The 24,374-nt window shown below is 48.2% G+C and overlaps 1 protein-coding gene across 4 annotated transcripts in view; it reads left to right on the top strand.

Annotated features, from left to right (window-relative positions):
* The first annotated feature begins 480 nt into the window (after window positions 1–480).
* LOC136856546 (serine hydrolase-like protein) overlaps window positions 481–24,374 on the top strand; it is an 87,612-nt gene continuing 63,718 nt past the window's right edge. For all 4 annotated transcript variants that reach the window (XM_067134409.1, XM_067134389.1, XM_067134401.1 and 1 more), the window contains exons 1-2: window positions 481–626; window positions 10,079–10,221. The gene's annotated coding sequence lies outside the window, so the exon portion shown is untranslated. The remainder of the gene's footprint in view (window positions 627–10,078; window positions 10,222–24,374) is intronic.

Below are 24,374 nucleotides of genomic sequence, written 5' to 3'. Positions count from 1 at the left end.
CTCTTGAGTTGGAATATAGTGAACAAAAAAATAAAAACGATAAATCCAACATTAGTCCTTGGTCAAAAGGATAGATAATTTTCTCTCTCTCTCTCTCTCTCTCTCTCTCTCTCTCTCTCTCTCTCTCTCTCTCTCTCTCTCTCTCTCTCTCTCTCTCTCTCTCTCTGGTAGTAGATGTTATCGAATATCGGTTTCATTATTTCCTATTTTTGCGGGGGATACCAATCGATCATTATATGTATTTGCTTAACCAAAATTTTCTTGCAAGAAATTAAATTCACTCCATTGTATCTTTACGAAATCGTTAATTTTTTCACTCTAATGAGTAGGCAAGCAAATAAGTAGTAATGTGTTTTTATGAGTCTACGACAATATCTTTTATTCTAATACAAGATCTTAAGACAGGTAAGACTTTCAATGATTATGAGGAGATCTATGCAAAGGAAACGTCCCTCTCATAATTTTTATCTTGGTTATTACGTCATATGTTTACCGTTATCAGCTGATGAATGGACTTTGACTTAAGCGCTCGTTCCTTGTCCTCTAACTTCATGCAAGCTCATCATGATATCGCAATCAGATGCTTAGTGCATAAGACTGTCCAACACGAGACATCTGTAATAAAGGTATGCATTTTGGTATGATTTTTTTTAAATGCAGGGTTATAATTTTATGTTCAACTCTCATAGGTAAAGTAATTTAGTCTAACCTGTTGAGCCGATATGTTGCAGAGGACAATCTCACGATTTGATACTACCTCCGCGTTGAAACATGGTCGAATCTCTCTCGCTTAAAGCTGTTTGTTAGGATTTGAACATAAAAGCATTAAATACTTATACAAGCATTATGCACTCAGAACTTTAGTAATATGAAAACTGGGTTGCGTCGTTATTGTTGAAAATGAAACAAAATGGCCTAGCTCTCGGCTTAGGCTATTCGTGTTTCCGTTACGTTTATAAATGGGAATATAAACAATATTTATTTTTCAAGACCATGACAGTTAGGCAGTGACTTCATATCAGTCATTTTCTTTCAATGTCATACAGCCTAAGCTGTGTGGTAAACTACTCGATTTTGTCTCCCCTGCCTAGATCTTATATGTAGACGACCCTAATACCAAGCAACATATTTTTTTAACTGGTTATAATGTGTGTTTTGCATGTCTAACCGCTGTTTCTGATGCAGACCATTTGTTGTTGTTTTCTCCTTTTATTCAACAGGGGGAAACTAAGTTTTTTTGGCGAGAAAAACCAATTGGAAAGATGGGAATTGCATAAATCACTGCACAATCATTTGAAAAAGTACATAACTCATGCTTATCACAGGAACAATTGCCAAAAAAATTTATAAGGCATGAAAATGTAGCAAGGAGAGTCAACCTGACCTAACCTAGGGTACCAGGTCCTTACCTGCCAGGGGCCCAAGACCATACCTAGCATAACATAGAATATAATAAAAGTCACAGCTTTAAATATTGGAATTTATCCTAACCCCACCTATGATGTCAGGAGGTTGAGGGGTTGGATTTGTAGACCCAACCTAGATCATCATAAATTGTAAGAGTGAAATGCAGAAATTCATCCTAACCTGACCTTCCTCACTGGGTCCTAAACTGCCAATGGGGACATGGAGGAGAGGCTTTTACTGGTGGAAGGGGATTACCATAGGCTCAGACGTATAAAGAACCATTTGTTACTTGAGGTCTCCATCAACACTTCTTACACACAGGGCAAAAGTTGTTAAACTGAAGAAACTGTTGTTAAGAAAGGCTGAAGTCTGCAAACATTTGGGTGCTTTAGCCAAGGAATTTATAGTTGATCTGACACGATATACAAACTGTCGGTCCTTTACATTAGGAATTACTTTCAGCGTAGGCTGGAAACGGCCGTTAAACTCTTGAGCAAGGTGGTTAGGCAGTAACTACCAGGTAGGCAGGAATACCCGCCTGCCCAGGTGTAAACATTCCAGTTTGCTTTCGGCCGTCATGCATTGCAGACGTGGTTTCGGATCTCTCTGCTTGACTGTCGTTAAGCTGTTATTATTCCGGTGGGATCTTAATGTATTTTTGTGTATATATTACGTGTGTTTGATATTTATTAATACAAACCCAAGATTTGTGATAACCTTGCATAAGCCGTCGTTCCCCTGCGCTGTGCCTTGGGTTTGACGGCCAAGGGTATATTTAGAGAAGCGTAACTGGGTGGTAATGCTTCTCTTCCAGTAGCCCTTTATTTAGATACTGAAGGCGTTCCCCTGTACGTTCGGAGACATTAGATTGGGACGTAGTATCTTGGCCCCCCCTACATTGATCGGGACATAAGAATTCGCTTCCCATCTTTGGCTTCTGCCCTCCATGTACAAGGGGCATGACTACTTTCTTCCTACTTGTGCTGAGTGTTGTTTTTGCTGCCTGCGCTTAGTTGTGGTGGGTGGGAGGTTGCAGGCGTCGTCGGTATATGCTCCGCTTCCACGGCACCCTTGGTGGCCTCCCCTCCTTCCTTCCCTCTCCCTGTAGATTCTTCCTTATCTCTCCTTCGCCCTCTTCGCTTGCTCGTCGGGCGAAGACCAGGAGGAGGTGGGGGCCTGCCGACGGTTGGGAGACCTCTTCTAGGTGCCTCCTCTCGCAGTTTCCCCTCATAGCGAGAGGAGTCTCCCTCTACTAATCATCTTTGCTTTTTCTTTCAGGTTGACAGTGAGCACTGCAGACACAGCAGTAGTTGGCTGGATATCTCAGGGATATCTTGCATGATGGAGTCCCGATGTTCATTCATGGTTGCTTCATGACCAACCACAGTACCTGGTTGGAATGACAGTTCCACGTCGGGATCGTTCCGACTCTGTTCCCACCGATGTGGATCGATTGCTGTCATTGCTGGCCTTCATGTATGCCGTGGCACTGCCTTTAGCGTATCTGTGGTCCATCTGCTCCTGTTTCCTGTGTTATGCTCCTGTTAACTCAACAACAGTCTCTGGGCAGCTCTTCCTGGTCTCCTGCCCCAGCCGCCCTGATCATTCCTGTTGCTGCTGGTGACTTTCATGTGACATTCCTGGCCATTGCTGTAGCTCCTGCCTTCCGAACCGCTGCCGTAGCTCCTGCATCGGGTGTCCTGATCATGCCTGCTGCTTCTCCTGGTGGTCGTGCCTGGGGCTGCTTCCGTTGTGTTCCTGCCTAGCTGCCCTAGAGGTTTTGATGTCCGACATCCTGTAGAAGTTGTCGGAGTGAAGGTGAAGGAGGTCGCCCTGTGGAAACAACGTTCCTAGCCGTTGCGGTAGCTCCTGCCTTCCGAACCACTGCTGTAGCTCCTGCATTGGCTGTCCTGATCATGTCTGCTCCTTCTCCTGGTGGTCGTGCCCGGGGCCACTTCTGTTGTGTTCCTGCTTAGCTGCCTTGGAGGTTACGATGTCCGCCATCCTGTAGAAGATGTCGGAGTGAAGGTGAAGGAAGTCGCCCTGTGGAAGTGACGTTCCTGGCCGTTGCGGTAGCTCCTGCCTTCTGAACCGCTGCCGTAGCTCCTGCATTGGCTGCCCTGATCGTGACTGCTCCTTCTCCTGGTGGTTGTGTTGTGGGCCGCTTCCATTGCATTCCTGCCTAGCTTCCCTGGAGGTTACAATGTTTCGTGCCCACCATCCTATAGAAGATGTTGGAGTGAAGGTGAAGGAAGTCGCCCTGTGGAAGTAGCCGCCATCTTCTTCAACTTATCTTCGATTTCGTCTTCTGCTGCCTCATCCCTTCCTCTCCCGAGGTCCAAGGGGTCCCGGAATCCGGACAGACCTTCGTCAGCCGAGGGAGAGGAAGGCTGCTTCTTCACCTTTGATGCCCTTGGATGTCTAGGGACTGTCTCCTTCCAAGGAGGCAGTGGGTCTCTCGTTGGCTTTTCCCAACCTTTGGGTTAGTAAACCGATTCGCATAGCCCTGGGTTTTATGTTTCGGGAGCCATGGGCGCGCAGACCTCGGTTTGCGATCCCGTTCCCAGTCCTAGAGGTTCCGCTTCTAAGACAGGGGCTACTTTGGTCGCTCGTTCGTGAGCCGCTCCGACGAGATTCTATGGCATATCGAGTATCCCGATTTGGTCTGGAGAGTACTCTTGGGAGCAGTGCGAGAGAAAGGGCCGAGGCACCCAGGTATCTCAGCTCTTCCTGCCAGCACCATAAGCGCTCCCCGATTGCTTGCCAGTGCTCGGTTGGGTTCCCAGTCTGGTGTCTCGATCCTGTCAGTTCGAACACCAGATGAAGAAGGGAAGAGATTCCCTTCAGGAGTCCTGCGGGACTGACTCTCTTCCGGGAGACAAGTTTTCTCGTTGGCTGTTCCCGCCCTCAGGTGGGAACTGATTCGCATTCTCCTGTGGGGTCTGGCGTTTCGGGGGCCGCGAGGGCTCGGCCTCGAGAGGCCACGCCCTCGTTGCCAGTCTTAGAAGTCTGCGTCCAAGATTGGTTCCGTGCCTGGCTCTTTTCGATTTCTTAGAAAACTGAAAGCAGCCGCTCCCGAATTTGGGAGTCTCGTGGGTCACTCCAATTCTATGAATCACAAGTGCTCTCCTGATGAGAGGCACAGGACGAGAGAAAGTGCTAAGACATTTGGGTATCGAGGTGCTGAGACGCCAGGTGTCTCGATACTGCCCGCCAGCTGCTTTGGTTGCTTGGCCGGGTTTCATCCTTGTGTCTTGAACTTTAGGGTTCGAGCTTGCAGGATAGCAGACGCAGAATTCCATTTTGAACCTTCTTCTCAAGGGTCCTCAGCCTTGAAGGAGTTTAGAGTTCGGGAAACTAGCAATAGTTCACGGCAGACAAGTTCCGCCCTGTCCAGATCCGATTTTGTTCTCGCGATCGGCTCAGCTCGGCTCGTCCCCTGGTCGTGCTTGCAAGACTGGCTCAGCTCACTCAGCTTGCTCGCCCCACCCAGGCCCTGGTCGCGCTTGCGAGACTGGCTCGGCTCTGCTTGGCTCGCCCCGCTTGCCTCCCAGTCCACCGCATACCTCCCAGTCTGGATTGCATTCGCATGATCAGCTTGGTTCGGTGCGGCTCAGCTCGGCCCCACTCAGTTTTTCCGAATTGGGTTCTCAGCTCTGTTCGAGTGAACTTTCTGTTCTTCCCAGGGAAGCGCTTTGCCACGGCACAAGCGCTCTCCTTCTCCCGTGTGGCGGTAATCTCCTTCAGTTGATTATCGCTCATGGTCTGCCTCTCCTGCTGGTCTTACTGGCAGGACAGGTAGGGGTAGTCTTTCTCCTCACCTGTTCTCTTTTCCTCTCGGTTGTTCCGAGAGGCGCGAGACGGACAGAGAGAGCTCTTCGGAGTTTGGCTTCCTGGCGTGCTTTGGCTTCCTGGCGTGCTTTGGGTGTCGATCCCCCAATTGCCTCGTAGTACAACCAGGTAGCCGAGGAGGGTTTCATAGGATCTGTCAAGGTCTCCCTCCAAGGGGAGAGGTACAGGAGTTTCACACTTTGGAAGGAGCGAGGGTCTTCCTCTTCAAGTTGCGGTCGCCCTCGTTTTTCGGAGAACTTGGCGCCGATTTGTCAGTGCGAGGATCCCTGGAACAGAACCGCAGCTCCCCCAATGAATAATCTTCATCACTCGCAACCCTTGCAGTTTCTGAGGGGCTGAGAGTGTCCTTGCTTCCAAGAGAGTTCTCGACCAGATGAATTCTTTTCTTCAGACAAGGGGTTCACTCAGGTCAAGTCACCAAGTTCCTACCCTGCCCTGACAGAATACGAGTTCTTCTTGCCTCGGAGGGTCTGGCCGACTGCAGTTCTGTGGGCAATTCTGGTGCTAAGAAGAAGGACTTTGTCCCAATTTGGATTTCCGGTTTCGTAAGTCCCGAGTTGGTTCGACCCTTAGGAACAAACCTTTACTTGGTTCTGCCTTTCTCTTGCAAAGATTTGCTAGATACCTCGGTAATCAAGGTTCGTACTAGGGCACTGCCTTGTCTTTTGGACAATGGCCAAGACCTTGGGGTCTTAGTCATCTCGACTTGACCTCGAGTTCAAGCCAGCGCCCCCTCAACTCCTAAGAAGTCCCAGGCTTCAGTAGAAGACTGCAAAATACATAGCCCTCTTCTTCCCTTCTAGGAGAGTGCACATAACTGTCTCTTTCCACCCTCTTTCCCATAAGGGAGGAGGGAAGAAGGGAAGAGAGAAAGAAGTATCAACCGGGAAAAAGTTCTCCTACTGCAGATTCCTGAATGAAATGATACTTATCGAGTTTCTGGACCTGGCAGCGACACTGCCAAGACCTGGGAATGGATTCCTTTAGGAGAAGCATCTATTTCCCGTAGGTCTCAGCAATTCTTTTCATCAAACTTCCATCCCGCTTCCTCTCCTGTGCTCCCGATTCGGGGAATGCCAGCCCGGCTAGAGCTAATTGTCTCGGTATCCTGTCATCTTGCAGAAGCTTCCCCATGGTGGAGAATGGAGGTCTGCTTCCATTCCTCCATCCTTCTTTCCTCTTTGAAGTATGAGGAAAGAGTTAGGCTAATGCTTGATTGAAGGAACCTTCGATTATGCTTGCATATTCTCACATCCTGTGTGAGCTTATGGATTCACTGATCGAGGAACAGGCACACACCTGTAAGACTTTGTCTTGAAGGTGTGGGACCAAGATGATTAGTACCTTCTCATCACCATCCTGGGCTCAAGGCTTGTCTTGAAGGTGTGGGACCAAGATGATTAGTACCTTCTCATCACCATCCTGGGCTCAAGGCAGCCTTTTGGCCTTCTGAGAATTCAGGATGAGTTTTGCAACACTCAGTGGTTCATTGAACAACAAAACCACAGTAGTGGCATTTGTCGACAAACAAGAGGGAATCGTTTTTTTTCCTCCTGTTTCATCTGTCGGCATTTGCAGGTACTCGAGTTTTCTGTAGTGCACTTGACTTCTCAGTTAACCAGATGCATCCCTGGTGGGGATGTATTAGTAGGCGAACTTGGCCTCAGGTTTGAGTGATCAGGACGGAACATGCTGCTCACTCAAAGATTCATGACTGCTCGTTTGAGAAATCCCTACTGCCTTTATGTTGCTTCCCTGCACAAGTCGGTAGTTTTTCTCGCTCTTTCATACTAGACCCAATGGCCACTATGGCGAGGCATTCTGTCTTTCTGGGAAACTTGATATCTACATTTTTCCCTCTGTGTTTGCCTGTTTCGCTAGGGGTTCTCAAGCATTGCTCACCCCGAGTTACAGACAGATGCCGGAAGACTTCGCCTCTCGCCTGACCTGATAGCCGAGGCATTGAGAAGAGTTCTGCTTGACCCAACCTCTTGTAGCAGCAACACAAGAAGCGGTTCTTGAGGCAGTACATCCCGAAAGTACATCCCGGTGTGTTCGGGACTGGGAGACCTTCCAGCTTCCTTTGCAAGCGTAGGCTTTCTCTCCGAGCGGCAGCGGATATAGCTGGATAACTCTTGAAGTCCTCTGCAACACTCTCAGGGAATGGCGGCGTCTTCTCTGGTGGGCGTTGTTGATGGAATTTCTCCTCGGGTCAGAGTCACTCTTCAAGTCCGGACTTCCTCGTCTTCTCCTCTGAGGGTTGCTTCTCTCCCTTTCATTTGTGAAGAACCTAGGGCCTTGCGACCTAGTCTTCTATCTGAAGTAGCCTTCTTTTCCTCAGTCAAGATTTAGCTACGGATGAGACGCTTCTTCGGTCTTGCTATCCCAGGGAACTGTCCCCAGGCTGGCATGTGACTCTCGTTTAATGTTCCTGTCCCATGCTACATGCACCCTTACAAGAGTCGTTGGATAGAGATGTGCCCTCTTAGGACCATCTCTCATCTCACTCCAGCCTTGGCATAGAAGATGGAAGAACAGGTGAAGGGGATCAATACCTCAACTCCTTCTCGGATATCGTAGGTGGACTCCAAATCCTCCGGCATCTGTTGTCGGGTTCGAGTCCTTCTTGTTTCCCTCCTCCTTGGACTTTGTGTTGATGATCCAGATCATTCGTTACTTTGTCCTTTAGGGAGCTGTGTTACTTTCCAAAAAGGCTCGAGACTCCTAACCTGGATGTCGTCGACATTTTTGCTAGTACTCTCTCTCCCAAGGAAGAAGTGTCTAAGGATACGTCTTCCTCCTAGCTTCGTGAAACGATCGAAGGAGGTATTCGGCAGCTGACGACGACGATACCGGTACCTTCCACCCTAGAGCTCACAAAGTCAATGGCTTGGTCCATCCCTCGCATTCTGGAAGTTTCTGTTGGTCTGGAAGCAAGACGTAGTCTCATAGACCACACTCTTGTCTTCCTATGGTCTTGCCCACAGGTCCTTGGACCCTTTTTTCCTTGGCCCTGTGGCGGCTGCTCAACAAGTTGTTTTCTTACCCGGCTCCTTCAAGAGGACTAGTAGCATCTCACCCAAGATGTTGGTTCTGGAAGTGAGAAGGATACCGAGAGTGACTGGCCTCTCTTCCTCCTCCATCCCCGTCCTTCTACTTCTCCTCCAGGATGAGAATAGGACTTGAACCAATACTTGCTGGACCTGGCGCTGATGCGGTACGACTACACATCAAGCACCCATTCTATTTTTCTTCTAGAATCATAGAAGCAATTCCACTCCTTCCTCTAGCAAGGGGAGGAAGGAGAGACTATCAATAAGGGAAACCCTATCTCGGGTTTTCCTTACTGCCTCTGACCCTAGATTCTTCCAGCCTATTTCGTATGAGGTACGTTTCCTCACTCGTGAAAAGGTCCAGTATCTGACATTTGATCTTGCAGTTCCTACACTCCGATCAATATGTCAGAGGCACGGTACTCCTTGCTCTTGCGACCGGTAGGGGTAGCCCAGGTGTGCAGAACTCCAGTCAGTTCAGGGGACAATCAGATTCCTCCCTCCAGCCAGTGAGTCTTCCTAATGTAAAGGACCGACGGTTTGTGTATCGTGTCGGAACAAATCACAGTTTTTGAAAGTAAATTGTATTTTTCCTAACTATGCAAACCTGAGGTTGTTTACATTACATATTATGCCCACCTCATGCCACCCCTCAATCTGAACCTGGACCGAAAGGTAAACTGGAATATTTACAGTACATCTGGGCAGGCAGGTATTCCCGCCTACCTGGCGGTAGTTACTGCCTAACTACCTTGCTGAAGAGTTTAACAGCTGTTTCCAGCCTACGCTGAAAGTAATTCCTAATGTAAAGGACCTCAGGTTTGTATAATTAGGAAAAATACAATTTACTTTCAAAAATAGTGATTTTTACTTGATTGAAAAATGTAGGTAATTATTACTTAACTGAAAAATAAAAAAACAACTATAAATACTTTTGAATAACGCAAGCACTACAATTGCTGATCATCTTCCAGCATTTATACTTGAACAATAAATACATAACTTTTTATTTACTCGTCTCCTATATTCCATAAGGAAAAATCAACATGGCCCTCATTTGACCATTTTGGATATTGAATTTGATGTGGACTGAGAATTATAGCATTCTAGTACTGTATTACCTAAATTTGAATGGTCTTATGGTATTATACAAGTCTGGACACCAATTGTGCCTTGAGCACCCATGATCACAAAGGCTAGGTTAAGTCTTCATCTTAACTGAACTAACCTAACCTCATCAAGGATCCAGAGTCCTACTTGCCTGCCATTTAAATAGCATCTTGGTAGATTACATAAAATAAGAGGGTTGTGATTATGTGAATGTATTATTTAGGAAACTATTTTTATTTTACTAAAATACAATTCTTGTACTGTATTTTAATGTGAATTCTTTCTTCTTAACCTCTCTCATTGTGGCTGAAATTGCTTGATGATGTAGTGGGTAGGGGTTTGTGGTATGGATACTTTCCAGGGGAGAAATGGCAAGGTGCTTTTTCAAGAATATCTTTTTTTACTAACCAGTCATGCTGCAAATACTAGTGCATAAGTAACATATTGTTAAAAGTTCAATTTTGAGATAATAAAACTCCATCAAGTTTTAAGTTGTATGCTGCCGCAGATTGCTTTATTTTATAATGAATCAACTGTATTTTTCAGTTTTGAACAAAAGCAGTGAAGTTAGAAGACTGCACAAGGAATTCCAAGATTTTTTTTATTGTTATTTCATCATTGTTTATGTAATATCATTTAACAGATTGTCCTTGCAGTATGGTGGTTGCTGTAATTCTCTCCTGTTCGTCAATGTGATAGTTCATCTTCAACTAGAACAACACTTCACAGTTCAGTAATCATCTCCTTTACTAAACCCAGTGGTATTTGCATTCAAATTCATCTTCAGTAGATTTATCAGGTAAGCCAGTTGCTTTCATTTCAGTTACTAAATTACGAATGTAAGAGAGGAATTTTTTTTTAATGTTTTGTACTTGTTTTTGAGGTCAGAGTTTATAGACTAGTATATCCATACAGCAAGTAAACTTATTTTTATTGTACCTAAATAACAATGGATGCAAATTGCAGTAATTTAGGAGTATCTGGAAGACCCTGATTTTTAAAACCTCTCCTAATGCAATCAATCCCATGACTCGTGATCAAAGATCTGCAATGAGACTATGGCAGTACAGGCAGCCGTAGTGGCTTATTGTTGCCAAATCACAGCATGTTTAGTTGGTTGTGTCCTGTACTGGTCTGTTGTTTTTTTATCAGGTGGTCTGATTACAGAGTTAGATGTGAAATGATTTCTCTCTACTCTCTTCTGTTTTGTCCACTTTTTGCCCGAATTTCCATTTGGTCCAAGTCTTGATCAATGCTTTTTCCATTATTTTCTGGGCTTCCCACATGTTTTTTGCTTTGTTGCTATATTTTTACTCTACTTCTCTAACTGACTGCACCTCTTCTCTAACTGATTGCACCGCTTCCCTTCATGTCACATGCCCATATTTTCCCAATCTGTGAGATATCATTCTGCATTCCATGCCTGGGATACCACATTTCTTAGCAGCTTCCTCATTAGTGATATGAACTTCAAATTCATGTCACTCTGGTTAAAAATCTCATTTAATTTTTGTTAGTACCCATTTCTCACCTGCTTAGAAGAGTAGAGACCTAATACACACATCACAGAGTTTTGTTCATTTTGCGTATGGGTTTTTTTTTTTACCGGCAGCTAATTCATCAGTCTTTTCCTGCTTCATCCTTGCTATTGTTAATTTTCTTTCCTTTCTTAATGACCTCTCAGTACAGTCATACCTTGGCTAACAGACTTAATCTATTCCAGAATTGTCCTTTAACCAAGCAAATTTTTGCTGTGAGTAATAATGGGATTGGATTTATCTGTTTCAGACCTCCCAAAAATACAGCAGGTAAAAGCATTTTAACTCACATATAACAAGCCTAGCATATAAAAATTATACAAAAAAAAGAACATAAAATAAGTGGATGAAAATAGATGCAAATTTGTTTTCACTTTACCTATACAGTAATTGAGTTGGTGTATGTGGAAGGAAGGTGGTGAGGAAAGTGGAAAGTGAAGAAGAGGAGAGATGTTATTGTTTGGAAGAGGAGTCCCCTTCCATAAATTAGCAGGCAGCTGTACTTCTGGGTTTGTATCTCTTTTCTGTCTTTCTTTTGCTTTCATCTTGAGACTCCCTGTGTTTCTCACTAGAAACCTGTCCAATGACGTATGTTTTTGCTTGCATTCTACAGTGTTCCTAAAGTGAGGTAGCTTTGCCATTCAGCTAAGGTTAATTGGGTTATGTCGCAACCACATTATTTATTTTGGCTGTCAGTGCCTCTGATTGGGCTACTTGGGTGGCAAAGCCACCCAAGTAACCCAATCAGAGTTTGCTAAAGCTGTGTTAGGGTGATCAGTGATGTTTGTTGCTGCTCCCTCAGAAGGTCCAATAGTCCTTCTGTGGTGAGTTCTATGTACTTCTTCACAAACTCCTCCACATCATCATCACTCAGCTTCAACCCCACTGACTTTCCCAGAGACACGGTATCCTCCACAACAGGGCTCAGCCTCACAGCCTTTAAAGTCTCTCTCCATAACAGCATCTGGCCACAGTTTTCTCTAGGCAGAGTTGAGGGCCATGTAGCAGACTTCTTGTCTTATGTAGTGGAGGATGTTGAAATGGCTCTTTCAGCACTCTTGAGGGTTAGCTCTGATCAGAGGTCACTTCAAAGCATCCCTGGAGTAGTTCTTTGGTTTAGGGTTTCCTAAACTTTGAAATGACCTGCTGGGCCATGGATGGGATGAGAGGAGGTATGTTAAGGGGCAAGAACTTTACCTGTACAGTAGAGTATAACATTAAATTCAAGCCTGGAGGATGGGCAGGAGCATTGTCAACCACAATTAGGGCCTTCAAAGGCAATTTGTTCCGAAACAGTATAGAACCCATCGGTCCTTTACATTAGGAATTACTTATGACGAAGCTGGACATGGCTGTTAAACTCTTGAGCAAGGTGGTTAGGCAGTAACTACCGTCAGGTAGGCGGGGAATACCCGCCTGCCTGGATGTAAACATTCCAGTTTGCTTTTGGCCATCATGCGTTGCAGACGCGTTTTCGGATCTCTTTGCCTGACTGTTGTTAAGCTCTTCATTATCCCGGTGGAATCTTTCTGCATTTTTGTGTATATATTACGTGTTTGATATTTGTTAACATACAAACCCACAATTTGCGATAGCCTTGCTTAAGCTGTTGTTCCCTTGCGTCAGTGTCTTGGGTTTGGCGGCCAAGGGCTTATTTAGAGGGGCATAAACGAGTGGTAATGCTTCTCTTCCAGTAGCCCTTTATTTAGATAATGAAGGCGTTTCCCTGTACGTCGGAGATATTAGATTGGGATGTAACATCTTCGCTCCCCTATGATGATCGGGATGTAACAAGTTTGCTCCCCTTCTTGGGCTCCCACCCTCCGTGTACAAGGGCATGACTACTACCTTTCTACTTGTGCTGAGTGCTGTTTTCACTGCCAGCGCCATGGAGAGTTGCGGGGGTGGGGGTTGCGGGCGTCGTCAATAAATTTCACTTCCCTGTGCCCTTCCCTCCTTCCTTCTCTCTCCCTGTAAGTTCTTCCTTATCTCTCCTTCACCCTCTTCTCTCACTCGTCGGGCAAAGACCGGGGTGGGGGCCCGTTGTCAGGGAACTCTTCTCAGGGGCCGCCTCTCACTGTGTAGGGCAGTTCCCCTCGGAGCAAGAGGAGTCTCCTTCTTCTACTCATCTTTGCTTTTTCTTTCAGGTTGACAGTGAGCATAGTAGGCACAGCAGTATTTGACTGGATATCTCAGTTGGGATATCTTTGCATGAAGGAGTCCCAATGTTCTTACAGTGTTGGGATCGTTCTGACTCTGTTCCTGCCGATGTGAATTGATCGCTGTCATTGCTGGCCTTCATGTATGCTGTGGCACTGCCTCTGGCATATCTGTGGTTTGTCTGCTCCTGCTGTTTCCTGTGTTATGCTCCTGTTGACTCGGCGACAGTCTCTGGGCGGCTCCTCCTGGTCTCCTGCCGCAGCCGTCCTGAACATTCCTATCGCTGCTGGTGACTTTCAATTGACATTCCTGGCTGTTGCTGTAGTCCCTGCCTTCCAAACCACTTCCGTAGCTCCTGCATCGGGTGTCCTGATCATGCCTGCTCCTTCTCCTGGTGGTCTTATCCTGGACCGCTTCCATTGTGATCCTGACTAACTGCCCTGAGGTTACAATGTTTCGTGTCCACCATCCTGTAGAAGGTGTCAGAGTGAAGGTGGAGGAAGTCGCCCTGTGGAAGTAGCTGCCATCTTCTTCAACTTATTTTCGATTTTGTCTTTTGCTGCCTCTTCCCTTCCTCTCCCGAGGTTCGAGGGGGTCCCGGGAACCAGATAGTCTGCTTCTTCCCCCTTGATGCCCTTGAACGTCTAGGGACTGCCTCCTTCCAAGGTGGCAGTGGGTCTCTCATTGGCTCTTCCCGACCTTCGGGTTTGGGAACTGATTTGCATAGCCTTAGGTTTTGTGGTTCAGGAGCCGCCAGTTCGCAGACCTCGGTTTGCGCTCCCGTTCCCAGTCTTAGAGGTTCCGCCTCTAAAATGGGTGTTGCTTTGGGTGCTCATTCGCGAACTGGTGTGAGTGCTCAAGATTCTGTGGAATATCGAGTATCCAGATCTGGTCTGGAGTAGTCTCCCCGGCCTAGTTCAGGGGCAGTGTGAGGGAAAGGGCCGAGGCACCCAGGTGTCTCAGCTTGCCAGCACTACAAGTGCTCCCCCAGCCTGGTGTCTCGATCCTATCAGTTCGAACACCATAAGATGCAGGGAAGAGATTTCCTTCGGGAGTCCTGCGGGACTTCTAGGGGACTGACTCATCTGGGAGACAAGTTTCTCTTGTTGGCTGTTCCCGCCCTCAGGCGGGAACCGATTCGCATTCTCCTCTGGGGTCTCGCATTTCGGGGGCCTCGAGAGCGCTGCCTCTTGTGGCCACACCCTCGTTGCCAGTCTTAGAAGTCTGCATCTAAGACTGGTTCTGTGCCTGGCTCTTTTCGATTTCTTAGGAAACTGAAAGCAGCCACTCCCGATTTCTGGGAGTCTTGTAGGTCACCTGAATTTTATGAATCATGAGCGCTCTCCTGGCGAGAAGCGCAGGACGAGAGGAAGTGCCGAGACACCCAGGTGTCTTGGTTGCCGAGATGCCCAGGTGTCTTGATACTGCCCACCAACTGCTTTGGTTGCTTGGGCAGGTTTCATCCTCGTGTCTTGAACCTTGGGGTTCGAACATGTAGGATAGCAGACACAGAATTCCCCTTTAAACCTTCTTCTCGAGAATCCTCAGCCTTGAAGGAGTTCAGCATTTGGGAAATTAGTGCTAGCTCACAGTAGACAAGTTCTGCTCTGTCCAGTTTCGATTGCGTTCGTGCGATCGGCTTGGCTCGCTCTTCCTGCCCAGCCCCTGGTCGCATTTGCAAGACTGGCTCGGGTCGGCTTGCCCTGCTTGCCTCCCAGTCCACTGCTTACCACCCAGTCTGGATCGCGTTTGCGTGATCGACTCGGTTCGGTGCAGCGCGGCTCAGTCCCACTTGGTTTTTCCAAATTAGGTTCTCAGAACTGTTCAAGTGAACTTTCTGCTCTTCCCAGGAAAGCTCTTTGCCAGGGCACAAGTGCTCGTCTTCCCCTGTGTGGCAATAATCTCCTGCTGGTCTTACTGGCAGGACAGGTAGAGGTACTCTTTCTCCTCACCTGTTCTCTTTTCCTCTCAGTTGTTCCGAGAGGCACGAGATGGACAGAGAGAGCTCTGAAGAATTTGTCTTTCTTCGGAGTTCTGCTGCCTGGTGTGCATTGGCTGTCGGTCTCCTGATTGTCTTGTAGTACAACCAGGGTTTCTTGGGATCTTTCAAGGTCTCCTTCCAAGGAGAGAGGTACAGGAGTTTCGTGCTTCGGAAGCAGCAAGGGTCTTCCTCTTCAAGTTGCGGTCGCCCTCGTTTCTCGGAGAACTTCGCGCTGACAAATCGGCGCAAGGATCCTTGGTACAGGACCGCGGCTCCCCCAATGAATAATCTTCATCACTCGCAACCCTTGTAGTTCCCAAAGGGGCCATGAGTCTCGGGGGCCGCCGCGGTCCTTGCTTGTGAGAGCGTTCTCGACCAGATGAATACTTTTCTTCAGACAAGGAGTTCATTCAAGTCGAGACACCAAGTTCCTCCCTTGCCTCGACAGAGTACGAATTCTTCTTGCCTTGGAGGGTCTTGTCAACTGCATGTTGTTCTGACTCTGCTTCACTTGGACTGGGTTCTCTCTCTGCTTCTCCTTGCTGTGAAGGGTATTCTCTTCTGCAACGAGAGGCAGCGATCTTGGAGGACACTTCCTGGTTTCCTACAGGCAGTCTCCTAATGGATCCATGATCCTTCACTTTTATGCTTTCTCTCCTCAGATACAACCATTCCTGGGGAGAACCCTTCCTTCTGGAGACTGGTCCTGTCCGGGGCTGGGTCTTCCTATACCAGATGGCAATCTGTGGGCAATTTTGGTGCTAAGAAGAAGGACTTTGTCCTACTTCGGATATCTGGTTTCGTAAGTCCTGAGTTGGCTTGACCCTTAGGAACGAAATTTTTCTTGATTCTGCCTTTCTCTTTCAGAGATTTGCCAGATACCGTGGTAATCAAGGTTCATACCAGGGTACTGCCTTGTCCTTTGGGCAATGGCCAAGACCTTTGGGTCTTAGTCATCTCGGCTCGACCTTAAGTTCAAGCCAGCCCCCCTCAACTCCTAAGAAGTCCCAGGCTTCGGAAGATCATGGAACACATAGCCCTCTTCTTCCCGTTGGGGAAAGTGCACATAACTGTGTCTCTTTCCACCCTCTTTTCCATAAGGGAGGAGGACTGTAGGGAAGAGAGAAGGAGTATCAACCGTGCAGTTCTCCTACTGCAGATGCCTGGATAAAGTGATACTTATCGAGTCTCTGGGCCTGGCAGTGACATTGCTGAGACCTGGGAATGGATTCCTTCAGGAGAAATATCTATTTCCCTTGGGTCTCGGCAATTCTTTTCATCAAACTTCCATCCTGCTTCCTCTCCTGTGCTTCTGATTCAGGAAATGCCAGCCCGGCTAGAGCTAATCGTCTTGGTATCCTGTCATTTTGCAGAAGCTTCCCCATGGTGGAGAATGAAGGTCTGCCTCCAGTCCTCCATCCTTCTTTCCTCTTCGAAGTTTGAGGAAAGAGTTGGGCTAATGCTTGATTGAAGGAACCTTCGAATATGCTTGCATATTCTCCTCACATTGTGTGCCTTCTTCCAGATTCACCGATTGGGGAATAGGTGCACACCTGTAAGACTTTGTCTTGAAGGTGTGTGGCCGAGACGATTAGTACTTCCTCATCAACATACTGAACTCAAGGCAGCATTACGTTGACAAACAAGAGGGAATTGTTTTTTCCTCCTGTTTCATCTGTCAACACATGCAGGTACTCGAGTGGTCCATAGTGCACTCGATAGCTCAGTTAGGCATATACTGTACATTCCTGGTGAGGATGTATTGGTAGGCGAGCTCAGCCTCGAGCTTGAGTGATCAGGAGGGAACGTGCTCTTCACTCTTTTCCTCACGAAGATTCACGAAGAGACTGCTCGACTGAGAGATCCCTACTGTCTTTTTGTTACCTCCTGGCACAACAAAGTCGGTAGTTGTCTCACTCCTTCGTACCAGACCCAGGGGCCGCTACGGTGAGACATGCTGTCTTTTTGGGAAAAATCGATATCTGTGTTTTCCCTCCGTATTTGTCTGTTTTGCTAGGGATTCACAAGCATTGCTCACCCCGAGTTACAGACAAATGCTGGAAGGCTTCGCCTTTCACCTGACCTGATAGCTCTGCTTCCGAGACATCGAGAAGAGTTCTGCTTGACCCAACCTCCTGTAGCAGCTACACAAGAAGTGGTTCTTCAGGCAATACATCCCTGTGTGTTCAGGACTGGGAGACCTTCCAGCTTTCCTTGCAAGCATAGGCTTTCTCGCCGAGCAGCAATGGATATCTTTTGAAGTCCTCTGCAGCACTGTCCCCTCTGCAACACTGTCCCAAAGACTGGATTCGTCTTCGCTGGTTGGTGTCGTTGACAGAACTTCTTCTCAGGTCAGAGTTGCTCTTCAAGTCTGGGCTTCGTCACTTCTCCGCCGAGGGTTGCTTTCCTCCCTGTCATTTGTGAAGGACGTAGGCCCTTGTGACCTAGTCTTCTATCTGAAGTAGCCTTTGTTCCGACACGATATACAAACCGTCGGTCCTTTACATTAGGAATTACTTTCAGCGTAGGCTTGAAACGGCCGTTAAACTCTTGAGCAAGGTGGTTAGGCAGTAACTACCACCAGGTAGGCGGGAATACCCGCCTTCCTGGATGTAAACATTCCAGTTTTGCTTTCGGCCGTCATGCGTTGCAGACGTGGTTTCGGATCTCTCCGCCTGACTGTCGTTAAGCTCTTATTATCCCGGTGGGATCTTAATGTATTTGGTGTATATATTACGTGTGTTTGATATTTATTAATACAAACCCACGATTTGCGATAACCTTGCATAGCCGTCGTTCCCCTACGCTGTATCTTGGGTTGACTGCCAAGGGCGTATTCAAAGGAGCGTAACCGAGTGGTAATGCTTCTCTCCAGTAGCCCTTTATTTAAATACTGAAGGCGTTCCCCTGTACAGTCAGAAATATTAGATTGGGGTGTAACATCTTCGCTTCCCTACATTGATCAGGACGTAAGAATGCGCTTCCCTTCTTGGGCTCCCGCCCTTCGTATACAAGGGCATAACTACTTCCTTCCTACTTGTGCTGAGTGTTGTTTTCACCGCCTGCGCTTAGAGAGTTGCGGGGCGGGTGGGAGGTTGCGGGTGTCGTCTGTAAGTTACGCTTCCACGGCGCCCTTGGTGGCCTCCCCTCCGTCCTTTTCCCTCCCCATAGGTTCTTTCTTATCTCTCCTTCCATAGAGAGGTGGGGTGTTGGGCAGGCGGTCGGGCAATCTCTTATTGGATGCCTCCTCTCGCTGCATAGGGCAGTTCCCCTCGTAGGGAGAGGAGTTTCCCTCTCTAATCATCTTTGCTTTTTCTTGCAGTTTGACAGTGAGCATTGCAGACACAGCAGTAGTTGGCTGGATATCTCAGGGGATATCACGCATGAAGGAGTCCCGACGTTCATTAGTGTTGCTTCAGGATCGACCACAAATACCTGGCTGGATGACATAGTTCCGCGTCGGAATCGTTCCGACTCTGTTCCCGCCGATGTGGATCGATCACTGTCATTGCTAGCCTTCATGTATGCTGTGGCACTGCCTCCGGCATATCTGTGGTCCATCTGCTCTTGCTGTTCTCTGTGTTACGCTCCAGTTAACTCAACAACAGTCTGTGGGCGGCTCTTCCTGGTCTCCTGCTGCAGCTGTCCTGATTGTTTCTGTCGCTGCTGGTGACTTTCACGTGACGTTCCTGGCCGTTGCTGTAGCTCCTGCCTTCCGAACCACTTCCGTAGCAACTGCAACGGCTGTCCTGACTGTGCCTGCTGCTTCTCCTGGTGGTCGTGCCTGGGGCTGCTTCCGTTGTGTTCCTGCCAGCTGCCCTGGAGGTTACGATGTCCGCCATCCTGTAGAAGATGTCGGCGTGAAGGTGAAGGAAGTCGCTTTGTGGAAGTGACGTTCCTGGCCGTTGCAGTAGCTCCTGCCTTCTGAACCGCTGCAGTAGCTCCTGCCTTCTGAACCGCTGCAGTAGCTCCTGCATTGGCTGTCCTGATCATGCCTGCCGCTTCTCCTGGTGGTCGTGCCTGGGACCACTTCCGTTGTGTTCCTGCCAGCTGCCTCGAAGGTTACAATGTCCGCCATCCTGTAGAAGATGGTGTGAAGGTGAAGGAATTCACCCTGTGGAAAGTGACATTCCTGGCCGTTGCAGTAGCTCCTGCCTTCCGAACCGCTGCTGCTGTAGCTCTTGCATCAGCTGTCCTGATCATGCCTGCTGCTTCTCTTGGTGATGGTGTCCTGGGCCGCTTCCGTTGGAGGTTACCATGTTTCGTAACCACCATCCTGTAGAAGATGTCGGAGTGGAGGTGAAGAAAGTCACCCTGTGGAAATAGCTGCCGTCTTCTTCATCTTATCTTCGATTTCATCTTCTGCAGCCTGTTCCCTTCCTCTCCTGAGGTCCAAGGGGGTCCCGGGAATCGGACAGACCTCCGTCGGCCGAAGGAGAGGAAGGCTGCTTCTTCCCCCTTGATGCCCTTGGACGTCTAGGGACTGCCTCCTTCCAAGGAGGCAGTGGGTCTCTCGTTGGCTCTTCCCAACCTTCGGGTTAAGAAACCAATTGGCATAGCCCTGGGTTTTGTGTTTCGGGAGCCGCGGGCGCACGGACCTCGGTTTGCGATCCTGTTCCCAGTCCTAGAGGTTCCGCCTTTAGGACGAGGGCTGCTTCTGGCGCTCGTTCGCAAGCCACTCCGAGTGCTCAAGATTCTATGGAATATCAAGTATCCCGATCTGGTCTGGAGAGCATTTCCTTGGCCCAATTCAGGAACAGTGCGAGAGAAAGGGCCGAGGCACCCAGGTGTCTCAGCTCTTCCCGCCAGTACCACAAGCACTCCTAGTGCTTGCCAGTGCTCAGTCGGGTTCCCAGCCTGGTGTCTCGATCCTGTCGGTTCGAACACCAGAAGAAGCAATGAAGAGATTCCCTTCAGGAGTCCTGCGGGACTTCTAAGGCACTGACTCTCTTCCGGGAGACAAGTCTCTCTCGTTGGTTGTTCCCGGCCTTGGCCAGGAACCAATTCGCATTCTCCTGTGGGGTCTGGTGTTTCGGGGGCCGTGAGAGCGCGGCTTTGAGAGGCCGCGCCCTCGTTGCCAGTCTCGGAAGTCTGTGTCTAAGACTGGTTCTCTGCCTGGCTCTTTCAATCTCTTAGAAAACTGAAAGCAGCCACTTCCGATTTTTGGGAGTCTCGTGGGTTGCTTGAATTCTATGAATCACAAGCGCTCTCCTGACAAGAGGCACAGGATTAGAGAAAGTGCTGAGACACCTAGGTGTCTGGGTGCTGAGATGCCAGGTGTCTTGGTGCTGAGAAGCCAGGTGTCTGAATACTGCCTGCCAGTTGCTTTGGTTGCTTGGCTGGGTTTCATACTTGTGTCTTGAACCTTATGGTTCGATCAAGCAGGATAGCAGACACAGAATTCCATTGCGATCGGCTCGGCTCAGTGCGGCTTGGCTCGGCCCCACTCAGTTTTTTCCGAGTCGGGTTCTCGGCTCTGTTCGAGTGAACTTTTTTGCTGTTCCCAGGAGAGCACTTTGCCATGGCACAAGCACTCCTCTTCCCTCATGTAGCAGTAATCTCCTTCGGCTATATTTTCGCTCACGGTCCACCTCTCTTGCTGGTCTTAGTGGCAGGACAGGTAGGGGTACTCTTTCTGCTCACCTGTTCTCTTTTCCTCTCGTTTGTTCCGAGAGGCGCGAGACGGACAGAGAGAGCTCTTCGGAGTTCGGCTTCCTGGCGTGCTTTGGGTGTTGGTCCCCTGATTATCTCATAGTACAACCAGGTAGCCGAGGAGGGTTTCATGGGATCTGTCAAGGCTCCCTCCAAGGGCAGAGGTATAGGAGTTTCACGCTTCAAGTTGTGATTGCCCTCATTTTTCGGAGAACTTCGCGCCGTTTCGTCTGCGCAAGGATCCCCGGGACAGGACCCAATGAATAATCTTCATCACTGGCAACCCTTGCAGTTCCCGAGGGGCCGAGAGTGTTGGGGTCTGCCGCGGTCCTTGCTTCCGAGAGCATTCTCAACCAGATGAACTCTTTTCTTTGGAGGAGGAGTTCATTCAGGTCGAGACACCAAGCTTCTCCCCTGCCTTGACAGAATATGAATTCTTCTTGCCTTGAAGGGTCTGGCCGACTGCAGTTCTGTGGGCAATTCTGGTGCTAAGTAGTGCTTTGTCCCAATTCGGATCTCTGGTTTCGTAAGTCCCGAGTTGGCTCAACCCTCAGGAACAAACCTTACTTGGTTTTGCCTTTCTCTTGCAGAGATATGCCAGATACCTCGGTAATCAAGGTTCGTACCAGGGCACTTCCTGGTCCTTTGGACAGTGGCCAAGACCTTGGGGTCTTAGTCATCTCGACCCGACCTCTAGTTCAAGCCAGCCCCCCCTCAACTCCTAAGAAGTCCCAGGCTTCAATAGAAGATTGCGGAACATAGCCTCTCCTACCTTTCTAGGAAAGTACGCATAACTGTGTCTCTTTCCACCCTCTTTCCCATAAGAGAGGAGGGAAGAAGGGTAGAGAGAAAGAAGTATCGACTGGGAAGAAGTTCTCCTATTGCAGATTCCTGGATGAAATGATACTTATCAAGTCTCTGGAGCTGGCAGCAACATTGCCGAGACCTGGGAATGGATTCCTTCAGGAGAAGTATCTATTTCCCTCAGGTCTCTGCAATTCTTTTCATCCCGCTTCCTCTCCTGTACTCCCGATTCAGGAAATGCCAGCCTGGCTAGAACTAATTGTCTCGGTATCCTGTCATCTTGCAGAAGCTTCCCCATGGTGGAGAATGGAGGTCTGCTTCCATTCCTCCATCCTTCTTTCCTCTTCGAAGTACGAGGAAAGAATTAGGCTAATGCTTGGTTGAAGGAACCTTTGAATATGCTTGCATATTCCCCTCACATCGTTTGTCTACTTATGAATTCACTGATCGAGGAATAGGCACACACCGGTAAGACTTTGTCTTGAAGGTGTGTGACTGAGACGATTAGTACCTTCTCATCACCATCCTGGGCTCAGGGCAGCCTTTTGGCCATCCAAGAATTCAGGATGAGTTTTGCAACACTCAGTGGTTTCATTAAACAAAACCACAGTAGTGGAATTTGTCAACAAACGAGAGAATCGGTTTTTCCTCCTGTTTCATCTTTTGACATTTGCAGGTACTCGAGTGTTCTATAGCACACTCGACAGCTCATTTAACCTGATGCATTCCCAGTGGGGATGTATTGGTAGGTGAGCTTGGCCCTGGGTTTGTGTGACTGGGACAGGACATGCTGCTCACTCGAAGATTCATGAAGAGATTGCTCGACTGAGAAATCCCTACCGTCTTTCTGTTGCCTCCCTGCACAAGTCGGTAGTTTTTTCTCGCTCCTTCATACCAGACCCAGGGGCCCCTACGGCAAGGCATGCAGTCTTTCTGGGAAACTTGATATCTACATTTTTTCCTCTGTATTTGTCTGCTTTGCTAGGGGTTCTCAAGCATTGCTCACCCCGAGTTACAGACAAATGCCGGAAGACTTCGCCCCTTGCCTGACCTGATAGCTGAGGCATCGAGAAGAGTTCTGCTTGACCCAGCCTCCTGTAGCAGCTACACAAGAAGCGGTTCTTCGGGCAGTACATCCCGGTGTGTTTGGGACTGGGAGACCTTCCAGCTTCCCTTGCAAGCATAAGCTTTCTCGCTGAGCGGCAGTGGATATAGCTGGATATCTCTTGAAGTCCTCTGCAACACTCCCATGGACTGGAGCTGTCTTTGCTGGTGGGTGTTGTTAATGGAACTTCTTCTCGGGACAGAGTCGCTCTTCAAGTCTGGACTTCCTCGTCTTCTCTGCCGAGGGTTGCTTCTTTCCCTTTCATTTGTGAAGAACGTAGGCCCTTGCGACCTAGTCTTTTATCTGAAGTAGCCTTCTTTTCGTCAGTCAAGATTTAGCTACGGATGAGACGCTTCTTCGGTCTTGCTGTCCCAGGGAACTGTTCCCAGGGTGGCATGTGACTCTCATTTAGGGTTCAAGTCCCATGCTGCACACTCCCTTACAAGAGTCGTTGGATAGAGATGTGCCCTCTTGGGATCATCTCTCATCTTGCGCCGGCCTTGGCATAGATGGAAGAATAGGTGAAGGGGGTCAATATCTTGACTCCTTGGATCTCGTAGGCGGACTCCAAATCCTTCGGCACCTATTGTCGTGTTTGAGTCGTCCTTTTTCCCCTCCTCCTTGGACTTTGAATTGATGATCCAGATCATTCATTACTTTGTCTTTTAGGGAGCTGTGGTACTTTCAGAAAAGGCTCGACACTCCTAACCTGGATGTCGTCGACATTTTCGCTAGTTCTCTCTCTCTCCCAAGGAAAAAGTGTTAAGGACACCTCTTCCTCCTAGCTTCGTGAAGCAATTGAAGGAGGTACCCACCACAGGTCCTTGGAACTTTTTTCCTTGGCCCTGTGGTGGCTGCTCAACAAGTTGTGTTTTTTCACCCAGCTCCTTCAAGAGGACGAGTAGCATCTTGCCTAAGGTGTTGGTTCTGGAAGTGAGAAGGATACCGAGAGTGACTGGCCTCTCTTCCTCCTCCTTCCCCATCCTTCTACTTCTCCTCCTTCAGGATGAGAATAGGACTCGAACCAATAGCTGGTGGAACTGGCGCAGATGCGCTAAGACTACACATCGAGCACCCGTTCTATTTTTCTCCTAGAATCATAGAAGCAATTCCGCTCTTTCCTCTAGTAAGGGGAGGAAGGAGAGTCTGGCAATAAGGGAAACCCTATCTCAGCTTTTCCTTACTGCCTCCGACACTAAGATTCTTCCAGCGTATTTCGTATGAGTCACGTTTCCTCACTCATGCGAAAAGGTCCAGTATCTGACATTTGATGTTGCAGTTCCTACACTCCGATCAATATGTCAGAGGCTTAGGTACTCCTCCTCGCTCTTTCGACCAGGAGGAGTAGCCCAGGTGTGCAGAACTCCAGTCAGTTCAGGAGACTCAGTCAGATTCCTCCCTCCAACCAGTGAGGCTTCCTAATGTAAAGGACCGAGGGTTTGTATATCGTGTCGGAACAAATCACAATTTTTGAAAGTAAATTTTATTTTTCCTAACTATACAAACCTGAGGTCCTTTACATTACATATTATGCCCACCTCATGCCACCCCTCAATCTGAACGTGGACCGAAAGGCAAACTGGAATGTTTACATCTGGGCAGGTGGGTATTCCCAGCCTACCTGACAGTAGTTGCTGCCTAACCACCTTGTTCAAGAGTTTAATGGCCATATCCAGCTTCATTGTGAGTAATGTAAAGATCCTGAGGTTTGT

The sequence above is a fragment of the Macrobrachium rosenbergii genome, chromosome 3 (assembly GCF_040412425.1).
Source record: "Macrobrachium rosenbergii isolate ZJJX-2024 chromosome 3, ASM4041242v1, whole genome shotgun sequence".
Lineage (NCBI taxonomy): Eukaryota > Metazoa > Arthropoda > Malacostraca > Decapoda > Palaemonidae > Macrobrachium > Macrobrachium rosenbergii.
The sequence above is the reverse complement of the archived record's forward strand: the minus strand, read 5'-3'. Positions and strand labels throughout refer to the sequence as shown.